We start from the raw sequence: 11,618 nt of genomic DNA on the forward strand, positions 1-11,618 counted from the left end.
CAGTTGAAACTACCTATAATTGAAGATTGGCTTTGCAGCTCAGGTTGAAAAAACTGTCATTCGTGGTTGAAAATTAGGGTTTTCTCCTGTTTGATTGCTTTTTAAACACCTGCGACACAGTTCACTGTGAAGAGCTGTGGCTGGATCCAGGATACAGCTGGTGTTCCAGCAGTAGAGCACACCAATGTAATTACAGCCCTGCAGATGATCAATAGATATTTAATGCTGGAAGGGATTTTTAAATTTATTTGGTCTAGGACCAGGAGCTACTGAAGGCTTTCCAATGTATTAAGTCCGCCATAAAAACATCTAAGCCATTTGTAGAAAGAAAGCACTTGATCTCTCTGCTAAGCACTATCTGTATCTTCCTTCTTTCATCCTGTTCTCAGTTCTTCTTCTGTTCCAACACACACATTTGCACATTTGAGTCTATATCTCAAACCCCTGTGATATCTTAACACTGCAGTCCTACAGTGTTGGTCTTTCCTCATGCCTTCCTCTTCACCATGTAAATAGTCTTTTTGCACCTGGGCCTGCAGTTGCATGTTAATGCCCTGTATTGGTATTAAATGGGCATTTCATGGGCTCCTCTTTTAAGCCTTGTCATTTATGGATTTCACTTGAGCAGACACCAGGGAGGAAGCATTTTCATGGGGGCACTGGCATTGCGCCAGGCTCAAACCATGACAACTTGGATCAAATGCGTGGACCTCAATGGTAACAATGACTGAAAATTGCCTTTATTGGGTATTAAATCAATACAACCCTGAGCTGGTAACAGAGAATGTGTCTGAAGTCTAAGTTTTTATTTTTGAAAGAAGCAAAGGTGCAGCTGCAGAGCAGGAAGGAGAGCAGCAGTTCAGTTACCTGCCTCTGCCCTTGTCCTCTTGTGCCAAGGACCACATGGGTTTCCTGCTGACTTTGCTGAATGTCAGAGCAAGCCCTCAGATTACGTTAGGTGTTCTGATTTGGCTTTTTTCTAATGAAACATTAATTGTTTGAGCTGAATGACCCAGAAGAGATGTGCTTTTGTGTAGGATTCTACCATTCTACAAACTCTTGTGAAGAGGAATCAAGATCTTTTAGGGGAGAGTATGCGAAGGACTCCTTTTTTCAAATGTTTCAGCAGTTATTGCTGAAGATTGATTCTCTGGAGATACTTGCCTTTGCTTTCCTCTCTGAAATAGCAGAACCTGCTGCTCTGTAGTGCCCTGGTTAAATAGTAGGCTGGCTCCTTTTCTTCTTACTGTGACAGCCTGTACCTACACCGAAGAGTTGATAGTGACTTCTCTTAATTTCTGCCAATTTATAACTCAGTTGGGAAATGGTCTTAAATATTAAAATCTTTAAAACTTACTTGGAAATCAAGAGGATTTTTTTCAGGAAAACAAAGCTGTGAGTAGAAACATCATTTTTTGTTTCCCGAAGAAAGCTGAAAGCAGCAGCCACTTGACATTTTGAAATATGTATTTGTCTTGTTCGTACTGGCAAAGTCAAACGGCAGTTGTCCATGCCTGTTTTTATCTTCTCTTCTATATTTAAAAACTTAAATTGGGTATGACATAATGTAATCAGTTAAGCTATTTAAATAAATGGGTCAGTGTTCCTGAAACCCATGGTCATTGGCTTTCTGATGGATATTTTACAGAAAAGAGGGGCCACTTAAAACTGCCTCATTTTCCTCATGTTGCCATTGCAAAACACAGCAGGGGCTAATTTGTAAAGTGCTGCTTGTGGTCACAACAATGCCAAAGGGATGTTATTAGTTAAGAAACCATACATAGTGCTTGTGTGCATGCTACAGCTTTACAGGTTTTCGGGTCAAAAGGGTAGCTGGGACATTTCCTCTTCAGTGTGCCCCTGGAGAGACACCTTCTACTTGGATCATTGACTCCATTTAGTTATCCAGCATTTTTGTCCTTTTCCCCCAACATTTCTTTTATTTGTCAAGGCTTATTTTATGGTATTGAAAACACCAGGCATACAGCCCTTACTAGCAGACCAGTTAGCTTTAAATTGTCCTCATCTATGGGCTGAGTTGTACCCAGGAGGATGAGAGGTTAAGCAAAAGCTGTGGAGACATTGCTGGTATTAATCTCCAGAGAGGGGCTATTTCCTTGTAAACCTCCCCCTTCAAAAGCTGCCCAGGGCACTCACATGACAGACACTGTTCAGAGAAGGGTAGGAAAAGAGTGAGACAGGATTCCTAGGAAAACTGTCTTTCTTCTCCTCAGGTCTTCCAAACCTCATGCAAAAACCTGCTCAGCTAATCCCCTGAACGATAGGTGCTGCTTAGCCTGGTGGAAGGCTGTCACCATCCCAAGTGAGTATGGCTGACCAAACAGTTATCTTTTTAAGGCTCCCTGCATGATCTTCCCCCTCTTGAATGAAAGTCAAATAGGACAGGTCCCTTTCTTCCCTTCCTGCCCTTTGTCCGTTCAGCAGACGTAAACCAAAGAGTGCTCCTCATTCCTTTTTCCAAATGATTTCCCTCATAGAGACAAAGGAAAAAGTCCATGAGGAATGGCAGTATTCTTCATGATCCTGCAGTTTCAGGCAGTATTTACATTGCAGATTCTGTCATAAGAAAATCCAAGCTGAGCCATTGCATCTTTTTTCTGCTTTTGTTCTTTTTGTTGTCCCACTTTATCTTCTGATCACATGTCTGTTCTTGGTGGCTTGGAGTTGGCAGTCTCCTCTGCACTTCACATGAGAAACTGTTGAGAGTTTTTAAAAAATTAATAGGAAATACCAAATGAATATGTCTGAGCTCTGAAGGGCAGCCTGGTCTCCAGTTGTGTGCGCCACTACAGGCAGAGTCTTCTCCTTCTCGTCCCCGTGGCTGAGAATGAAGTGAATTGCTCCTTCAGGCTGACTTTTCCAACCCCTCCAGCAGGGGAATTTTCTCAGTGAAGCACTGGATTGTAGCAACTGTGGAGCTCATGGGGTTCTGCTACTGGAGGGTTACAAGGACAGTTTAGGCAAATGGCTGTTAAATGTGTAGATGTCACATCATGGGGAGGGGACAGACTAGGTGACTTGGTGGTAGGTCCCCTTCAGACTTGGTTTCTAATGCTGTTTGTTCAGGTGGACAGAGAGTCACATGATACTGGTGGAAAAGCAATGGGTCTGCACACTTTTTGGAAGCCCCAAATACCCTCCTTGTTCTCCCTTTCTCACTTCAGAGACCCCAGAGGATGATCTTCCCCAGGAAGGGAAGTGTGGATACCAAGGATGCTTTGCAATCAGTGCAAGCCATTGCAAGAGTGAGATAGGAGGTATCTTCTCCCTGGGATTGCAGCACTTTACTTCCTTTCATCTGTTTCTACAACTTGGAAGAAAATAGCTCAGATCATGACCAGCGAGCAGGGACTTGGTGGAAACAGAGTAGAAGGAGTAAAGTATCCCCAAGTAATCCACAGTGAGTAGGGCTTGTTTCTCCATGTGTCCTAACACACTGTCATGAATTGACACCAAAAGTAATGGCTGCTGAGCTGTCACCAGCACTGTGAGACCCTTCAGTTGTTACAGTGACACTGTTGTGACACAGCAGATAAGGCTGTGTCTGAGTTTTCACAAGTTCTACTTTTTGGATAAAGTATGGTTAAGTAGTTAATTAGTTTTTAAGTCCTAATAAAATGTAGTTCACTTTCAGGCACCCATCATTCATTGTGCTCCTCAGAGCTTAAGACCTGTAGAGTTAAAAATAGCACATAGTGAAAATTTTTGAGGTCACAGTTGCTGTAACAGTTCTGTTAACTCCCCAAAACTCTACCGGGGCAGCTTCATTTCAGCAGCACTCTGCAGGGGAGTCAGCCATGTGTTATCGTGAGGACACTGCTCAGTGCAGCTGGAAGGTCTCTGCCAGCAGCACCACACGGGGGGACAGGGCTTGAGGCTGCCTCTGATGGGCACCCATGCCAGCTCCTCCCTGAGCACTGGCTGCTCTGCCCACAGCACATCTCCCCTGCAGTAAAAGCAAGGAAGAAAAGTGCCTGAAACAGGCGTGACAGATGACGAGTGGGAAGGACGGAGGAGCCCGGCTGCGCATGGCGCTGGAGGCTGGCAGCCTTCCCAGTGTGGAGTTCAGGTTGTGGAGCAGTGTCTGGTGTAGCTGGCAGCCTCTCTCAAGGTGCCACGCATGCCACTGGGAGAGGATGAGGGGGCTCACACCCCCTGAAATGTGTGAACTTTTGGCCTGTGTGGTTTTACATCAGGTGAATAATGCACAGAGAATCCCAGCTCACAAACAACACCGTTCCTACAGAGATGAGGTGTTGCACATCCCAGCTCAGCGTTCAGCCGCCGGTCGTCCTGGGCTTCAGGGAAGATGGGCTGGAAACAGCCACCAGCTGGTGAGAGCAGGGCCTGGCAAGGTAGGAGCTGACAGCAAAGGGCAAGGAGCAGGTCATGAAGGGTCCCGCTCCTGGCAGGGAAACCAAGGATAGGTAATTGAGGTGGCTGGCAATGAGGAGTCTGAATAACATGACCTTACCAGGGAAGAGAGTGGGGTCAGTCAGAGACTTCTGCAGGTCATGTCTTTGGGAGAGAAGTGATTTGTGGTGATATATTTATGGCTGGAGGCCTTCTTCATATTCGTGTGATTGACTGACCTTAGGAGCTGGCCCAAGAATTGTGGGGCTCAACACACGCACAGGAACAAGCTGTGCCATCTCCCCCACCCTGCAAGGGGCAGAGGGAGCACAGAGCACCATGGAGGCTGGGGAGGTAGCATCTGCCAGTAGAGTCCTGTCAGCATTAGGGTCCCTCTAAACACCAAAAATAGAGAACAGCTCCCTCATGGCTTCCTGGAGGTGAGGTGGCCAGGCAGAAGGGCCAGTACCTGGTAGAAAAGGAGTGTGGTGAGGGCATGTGCTGAAAGGGTGGGGATGACAGTCTGTCTTCAGACCTGAGGTGTCCCATGGCTCTCTGCAGGAGACTACCTGTCAGCAGGCCAGGGCAAATCCTCTGCTTCCCACCAGCTGGTACTCAGAGTGGCAGGGTGCAACAGCTCACATGCAGATAATGTGCCTTCCTGGAGTGTGCTGCTGCAATGCTCGTGTGAAATCACTTTATAAGTGCTATTTTTTCAGTGTCTTCAGGAGGTGTAAGAAGGTGTGCTGACAGCATGCCATAGGTCAAAGTCAAAGCTAGAAATAAAAGCCAGGTGTCCTGGCTCTCAGGATCCTGTTTAGCCATTAGGTTTTTAAATGAATTTTCAGTGTAGTTTTCACCTGCTGTGCTGTCACATACTGCTGCAGAATGTGTCACAGAGAAGCAGGAGGGAGAGAGAAATTATATTTATAATGAAAACTTGTTTCTCCCAGGGAAGCATTAGCTGCTGGGATACTCCCTTTTCTCAACTGGAGCACCATTATAAAAACCTGACACGCTGAGGTCACAGCTGTGACCAAATCTGACAGAGCAGCTGAAGGCTGAGTAGTGGCTGAGTGTCATTGCAAAGGATGCTCAGCTCAGCAGCATGAGGGACCTGGCATGGCCACAGCCTGAGCTGCAGCAGCCCAGCACCATGGGGCTGGCACTGCCTCTGCTGAGCTGTGGCTGAAGGGCTCCGGCTGGGAAATCACACATGGGAAGGCTGGAAATTGCCAGTTCAAATCACAGAGCCATGTTCTGGTTTAGCTAGATAAAAGGATGGCCTTGCAAATAAGTGAGGATAAAAATAAACCACCATGATTCTGGGCAAACCTTCATTCACAGATCCCTTTGAAAGACTTACCCAGACTTCACAGGAGCTCAGATCAGTCCTGGATCATATTTCTCCTGAGGACTTGAGAGCTGTTTCTATATCCTTCATTTAAATCTCAAAGCATTCCTTTAGACTGAGCAAGGATTAAAGGGGATTCATAATAATGAACTATTTTTCTCATTTATGACAGAGGCATTCAATGAATGAGCTGCAAACTATAGAACTGGTGTGGAACAAACACGTCTCTGGCTTCTTCTTCACAAGGGTATCTTTGCTGGCTCTCTGCTCTTTCCCTCAGAAAAACTGATCCGTAGCTGTTGCCCAGCTTGGCTTTGGATCAGTCCCTCACTTCCTCGTGTTGAGGCTGAGGGAAGGTTGGGCAGAACACAAGACCTGTGGCAGTGGTGAGAACCCTAAAGCACAGGACATGCTCCTCAAGGATGAGGAGAGCACCAGCAACCCTTGGAACCTGGGAGCAAGAAGGAACGAGCTGTACACTGCTGGACTGTGGCACTAAGATCCCCTGCTGCAGGCTGATGGTGTGCACAGCCAGGAGAACACACATCTGCTGGAGCACAGCCAGCCTCCTCTCCCTGCTTGCTCTTCTCTCAGCCATGGGGAGCTGCGTCTCCCGTGTAAAGGTGGGAGCAAAGCAAGCATTACAGGGTTCCTGTGGAACCTAGATGAGATTTTGTCAAGCACAGAGGCTGGCAGATAGCTACTCTCCTCTTTTCCCTTCCCCATCCCTCAAGGGCTGAAGCAGTGGGAGCTAGTCCCACTGTCCCTTCTGTTTTCCCTTGGCTGGTGTCAATTTTCCCTTTATCTCAGCAAAGCCACTGAGTGGACACCAGTGCACCAGTCAGCAAGCTGCACCTGGCTGATCCCCAGGGGCCGTGGTACTTTTGTGCTGCTGGCAGCATGCCAGGGGTGCAGGGAGCTGGGTCTGGCTTTCACAGGCTGGAGCACACTGCTGAGGATTGCTCCACTCTGCAGCCACAGGACAAACAGATGGATGGATGCTGCCATCAGCCCTTTTTTAGGATGTCCCTGCAGTGTGGGAGCAGTGCCAAGGGCACCTGCCTGGGCACCTCTGTGCAGCCTGGCTGGCTGTGGTGGGGGGAAGGGGCTGCCTAGGCATGAGACAGGCTGCAAAATACCCAGCCAGTGACACAGTCAGCTATGGCTCATGTCATTCACTTGGCCTTACTAATCCAGCAGTGGCTGGGAACTGCATCCCAGGAGCATTCTTGTGGTTGTGTGATGTTTCTATCAGTAAACTGATAAGTGTTGAGGTAAGCCCATTTAGTTATACCTGTTTACCCCATGTCTACTGGAAGCCACCATTATTCAAGGCAGGGGAGTAGGTAATATGAGCTAAGTACAATGGGTCCTTAAAGCATAGAAAAAAAGAACTGTTCTTGTTCTGGGGCAGCTTGAATCCCAGCTTTCCTTTCCTGATGAACTCATACCCAGCATTGGCATTACTGGGAAAAATCTTCTGCCTCTAAATACATTTTTTTAATTGATACAGAATCAAAAGCCAGTGGCAGCAACATCAGCAATTTGAGGGGGAAAGCAGTAATTTTGTTAGTGCAGCATTTTGGTGATCTTGTAAAAAGCTGCCACAAAAATAGCCCTGGTTTCTATTTTGTAAATCGTGACCATTTTGTTGCTAGGATTCCTTGGCACTGAAGATGAAACTGCACGGTTTTCCTTGGAGCAGCATGAGGAAGCATCACTTATGGATGTGTTTAGGGCCAAATTGTTCATGACAATCACATATGCACCCTTGTATTGTACTGAGTGGTTTTCCCATCCTGCTGTAATGAGCAGCATATATGTTGGAAGGGATCCAAGTGGCTTTTCTTTCTGGGATTTCCTTTATTTCTGCCTGAAGAACTCAGATGTATCCTGCAGGACCTAATCCAGAATCTGACATTTTAGAGTACTGTAGGCTCCTTCTATCCTGACCTCTGCTTTCCTCCTCTTCAGATGCTGGCTTGAATTCATGAGGATGATTAGTGTGTGAAATAACAGACTGTCTTTGTATGGTATTTCAGGGGCATCCTAGCCTCTGAAATTCAGGTGGATCAGCAAGATTTGTGTCTTTTCATAGTTCTGACTTGTCCTGCAATAGGCTCTGCTGCGGGAAGGGTTTAACGCTACCATTTTGTGCACCTGCCTACCCTGAGGTGTTCCCCCTGACAGCTCCCTTGATGGAAGGAGGAGATTATGTCTCCACAGGGATTTAAATCATGAGAAACCAGACAATCCCTGCTCACCACAGGAGGGCACTTGCCAACGCCTGAGCCAGTGACGCTACAAACACGTGGAGTGCGTGATGCAGGTTCTTATTTTCAAACCTAGTAACAGCATTTCTGCTGCACACTGACATCATGGCCCCTGCCTGCAGGAACTTTTTATTCTCACAGGAGTTCCGTGGCAGACGAGCAAATAGATGTGCAGCAACCAATCTATGTGTTCAAGGACTGGAGGGAGATTATCTTTGATGCAAAATGGCTTTTTTTTGGTTGCCTTCTATCCCTTGTATTTCCCTTTCCGTGCTACTGGCTCAGCAGGAGCTAGGGGTAATGGGCTTCTTGCCATTCAAGACGGATGGCAGGAGGCATTTTGTTTCAGGCTCCCTGGGAGGGGATTGATGAGATGGCTGTTGTAATATCTCCCTTTCTCCTCACCAGGCCTTATTACTGATACCCCATGTGGTGCCAGGATTGGGTCACATGGTGGAGGAGCACTTCTGCCCACCATTACACCAAGGTCTGGGTTAGCACAGCCTGTCAGGCTCCTTCTCACTGTACTAATGAGCATCTGACCTGGGAAATGAGCATTTAGCCCTGGAAAGCAGTGAGAGGTTGCACTTCTCCTGCAATTGTCATCTCCCTGGTCATCCCAGACTTCTTAGGCTGTCTTTCACCAGGATCACCTAAGGAGCTGGAAGATGATAGCAGCACCCACATCTGTTGTGGCTGCTTGGGGACAGTGGATAGAAATCTCCTTGTTCTTGCATCATCCCTGTCTGCTGCAGAAGTGGTGAAGCCCTTCTCAGCACCAGAGGCCAGCCCTGGTGTAAGGGCTCTTGTCAGTTCTGATTAACAGCACAACCTAGGGCTTGTCTAGCAAGGACTCAGTGGTCCCCTCTGTGTTATGTCCTGCCATCAGGCGGTGGAACATCCTCCCCTGCCATGTCTTGACCAAGATTGAGGAGTCTGTCATAGTTAGAGACAGAACTCTGCTTTCATCCAGACTCTGGTCACCACCTGCCAAAGTGTGTGACTTGTGGTTATTGATTACTCTTTCCCTCTCAAGTATCTCATTGGGATATATTAATCACAAGCATAAATCCACAGGGCCAAATTCAGTTATGACCATGTTAATTTATATCCACCATTTTTTCTTCTTTCTTAGCTGATTTTATCTCTTTTTTTGCAGTTCTCTGTCAGTGTTTCCCCCATTCCTTTTTCCCCATGGTCAGGAAGATTATTCTTGCTAAATAAGAGGAAAAAAATACAAGATTAACTCTTTGCTTACATGAGTAATCAGAAGATGTGGTGTTGTTTTGTTGGTGAAGACAGCCAAGTCACCTTGTAGCCCCAAAGCCAGGTTTTGGCAGAGAGCAGGATCATGCTGTGATGCCACATCCTGCTGAGACACAGCTGCAGCATCAGCCCTGCAGTACGCTCTCACCTCCGTGGAAATCTCTGGTTCAATTTAGCACAGCCTTATCCTTCCCCCCAGGCTGTGAGGTGGAGAGAGGGGCATAGATCTGTTTCTGGAGAAGTTCCCAGCAGTGAGAGAGCAGCCATTCAGGACTATCTACTTTCCAGGCCATGGATGGGCTGGGGTAACTGCTGGATGCTTTGGTGCTGTCAGGCTCAGTGCTGCCTCCATTAATCTTCACCCAGGTCCTTTCTCTGATTGCCCTGGCCCTGCCCAGGCTGACTGGTCTCTATCCTCACCTCCGAGCAGTCTCTATCCTCCCCCTGCCTCAGTGGCACTGGCATTTGGAGCATGTCCTGGCTATCCTTTTCCCTCTTTCACTTCTTCCCACCTTCTGTGTTTCCTCCTCATTTCTCTAATTCCATTCAGGCCACGTCTTTGCTACCCTCTGTTTTCTCTCATTCTTTCATTTTAGACATGATAGCATTTTCCTTCAGCAAATTTGCAGCTCTTGAGGTCAGCCACCAAGGACAAACACACGTGGGATTTAAAAGGACAGGAAATGCTTTTGACATGATTTCCCCAAAGGAGAATTTTAATGCTTTTGAAATTGGGGAACTCAGATACCTGTCTGTGAACCAGGCACAGACAGTCAAGCTTGGCCCCAAACTGTCCACGAAACAAAGAGAATAAACTCATGCTGTGGCAGCATATTTTCTGCTTATACAGCTCATGCTGGAGTTTTCAAGGAGACTGAAGAATAAAGTCTGACAGAAGAGGAAAAAGTCCTTTTGTCAATAGACACATATGAGGAAATAGCAGGGATAAGTCAAAATTATAGATCAAATGTTTAAAGAATGTGACTCCAAGATAATTTGGCATATTTCCTTTAGACATCACAGGCTATTTCTTCCCCTTCTATTGATGTCAGTTTGGCAACTTTCAGTTCAAATTTATTGTGCTGGTCAAAATCAGCAGGGGACGAAAACCAAGAGTTTTTTCAGTGTCACTGTAACCATTTGCATGCCATGAGCACTACTGAGGCAGCTAGAACGAGAGATGCTTCAAGACCACACTGCTACACAGCTGCTTCTGGAGTAAAATACAGCTACTGATGAAGGTCAAACATAGCAATCTAGGTGATAATGTGCTCTACTGAAGCTTTGGGAGGTTTTCTCTTAGTATTGTATGCAGAGCTGCTCATGGAATTATTCCTGGCAGTGAACACTGCAAATGTGAGGAGCACCTCAGTGTCCACATAATGCTTACAGCCTTGTTTTTGTGATTGGCACTTAGCTTTGTGAAAACAGTTGTCTTGTATAAGTTAATGGGGTATTTAGCTATTAGACTGGCAGAGTTCTGCAGGAATAATTACCAGATTTGACACTGTTCACTGGAATTAGGCATAAAACCACTGCTGGTAGCATTTACAGTTGGCACAAATATTCGCAGGCAGGTCTATAATGATGAGATGAGCACAATTCTGTTTAGAGATCTCCTTAATTTGATAATTTAGTTACTCAATCCAAAGCCAAATCTGAAGTTACACATTTCAAGGTGGAGAGTACAGCCAACCTTTCAGCTGTCCTAAAACAGAGTGACTCAAAAAATACCTGGGAGCCAAGTGAGTGAGAGGTTGAACATGAACTCCTGGGATGTTGCTGGGTGGAAATATCTTAATGCAACCCTTGAAGACAGTAGAAAGGGGAAATGAGTGGGAGTGGAAGGTGATTTTATTTCTTGCATGATGCTGAAGTCCTGTATTTACTTGCAAGGTACAGACTTAAGAAGGATCTCAAGGTGCAGAAGAAAGAGCAGAGCACTAGAAAGAGGTAGAGCAGTGAAGTGAAGGACTTGAAGACTTTGGCTCCTTTAAATTGTCAAAAAGAAAGCTGAGAGATGTCATAATTAAGATGGAGAAGTGTCTTCTGGGTGAGAAGGCAGTCATATAAAAAAAGTCTTTCATCACTTTGAGAATGGGCATCCTCCTGCCTTGAATGTGGGCTGAAGCCAGACAAAATTACAAAGGCAGTAGAAGTTCATCACCAGAACAAATTTCAAAAGGAATGGCAGGTTCTTAATTTCTTTTAGGCTATCAGTTAAAGCAGAGTGTATTTATGGAAGATGAGCTTTACCAGCCACTGGTTTCTGGGCTGTCCATAGGATGGCAGAGTGAAATTGCATTGCCTGTGAGACACAGGAGATATGAGAAGGCATAGTGTCTCCCAGT

This window comes from Haemorhous mexicanus, chromosome 6, assembly GCF_027477595.1.
Source record: "Haemorhous mexicanus isolate bHaeMex1 chromosome 6, bHaeMex1.pri, whole genome shotgun sequence".
Classification (NCBI taxonomy): domain Eukaryota; kingdom Metazoa; phylum Chordata; class Aves; order Passeriformes; family Fringillidae; genus Haemorhous; species Haemorhous mexicanus.